We start from the raw sequence: 1,639 nt of genomic DNA, 5'->3' as shown, positions 1-1,639 counted from the left end.
AGTCTTTATTAGTGGAAAGAAGTTTAGGTGTTTTCTTCAAAGCTATCAAGGAAGCAGATTAAAGCAAGGACAGTTATTGTTACTAACTCTTCCTTATCACTTATCCTTGTTATGGCATTAATAAGGGGACCTTAAGCTCAGAGCCGATTTGGCGCTGTTCAGAGTCCATGGCTGAGGAGACCCGAGGGCCTGGGAAGGTAGGATCGGGCACTGACTGGCCCAACTGCATTTTGAGCCAGGCTCTGCTGCCCAGGAGACAAGTGTCTATGGCCTACCACAGCTTCCTGGTGAAGCCCATCAGCTGCCATGCCTGGAACAAGGACTGTACACAGATTGCCATTTGCCCCAACAACCATGAGATGCACATCTATGAGAAGAGCTGTGCCAAGTGGAACAAGGTGCACGAGCTCAAGAAGCACAACGGGCAGGTGACAGGCATCAACTGGGACCCTGAGCATAACCGCATTGTGACCTGCGGCACAGACCGCAATGCCTATGTGTGGACGCTGAAGGGCCGCCATGGAAGCAAGCCCACACTGGTCAATCTCCAGATCAATCGAGCTGTTTGCTCTGTGCACTGGGCCCCTGGTGAGAACAAGTTTGCCCATGGGCAGCGGCTCCCGGGTCATTTTCATCTGTTATTTGGAGCAGGAGAATGACTGCTGGCTGTGCCAACACATCAAAAAGCCCATCCGCTCCACTGTCCTCAGCCTGGATTGGCATCTCAACAATGTGCTGTAGGCTCCTGTGACTTCAAGTGCAGGATCTTCTATGCCTATATCAAGGAAATGGAGGATCGGAACAGCCAGCCCCTACACGGTGGGGCTCCAAGATGCCCTTTGGGGAGCTGATGTTTGAATCAAGCAGCAGCTGTGGCTGGGTGCATGGCGTCTGCTTCTTGGCCAATGGGAGCCGAGATGCTTGGGTTAGCCATGGCAGCACTGTATGCCTGGTAGATGCTGACAAGAAGATGGCCTTGGCAACCCTGGCCTCTGAGACATTACCACTCCTGGCCGTCATCTTCATCACAGAAAATAGTCTAGTGGCAGCGGGCCACGACTGCTTCCCAGTGCTGTTTACCTATGACAATGCTGCGGTGACATTGAGCTTCGGTGGCCGGCTGGATGTGCCCAAGCAGAGCTCCCAGTGTGGCATGACAGCCTGAGAGCGCTTCCAGAACCTGGACGAGAAGGCTTGCTCTGAGGGAGGGGTGCAGCCACCACAGGGGCCGGCCTGGATTCACTGCACAAGAAAAGTGTCGGCCAAATCTCGGTGCTCAGCGAGGGCCTAGGCCAAGTGCTCACAGTTCTGCACTACAGGCATGGGTGGCGGCATGAGCATCTGGGACATGAAAAGCTTGGAGTTGGCCTTGAAGGACCAGAAGATCAAATGAGCTGTGCGGAGTGCTGCCCTCATCCCAACTGCTAGGAAGCGGGTAGAGGGTCGGGGAGGCTAAGGGCGGCTTTGCTGAATGCTTCTAAGGTGCAGTACAGGTCTACAAAGGGGCTGCTCTCTCTCCAAGGAGCAGAAGGGACAGGTGGGGAACTTTTCTGCCTATTTAACAAAAACAGGCCTTTTAAAGAAATGCTCTCCTTTATTGCAAACCAAGACCAAGACAAAAATCCTAAAGCACAATGCT

At 53.3% G+C, this 1,639-nt stretch overlaps 1 pseudogene; it reads left to right on the top strand.

Moving 5' to 3' along the window:
- Positions 1–266: 266 nt before the first annotated feature.
- Positions 267–1,393, top strand: LOC110310990 (actin-related protein 2/3 complex subunit 1B pseudogene; annotated as a pseudogene).
- The last annotated feature ends 246 nt before the right edge of the window (positions 1,394–1,639 follow it).

Source organism: Mus caroli, unplaced genomic scaffold, assembly GCF_978045245.1.
Source record: "Mus caroli unplaced genomic scaffold, Mus_caroli_1 scaffold_16, whole genome shotgun sequence".
Lineage (NCBI taxonomy): Eukaryota > Metazoa > Chordata > Mammalia > Rodentia > Muridae > Mus > Mus caroli.
This window is presented reverse-complemented; position numbering and strand designations above follow the sequence as displayed.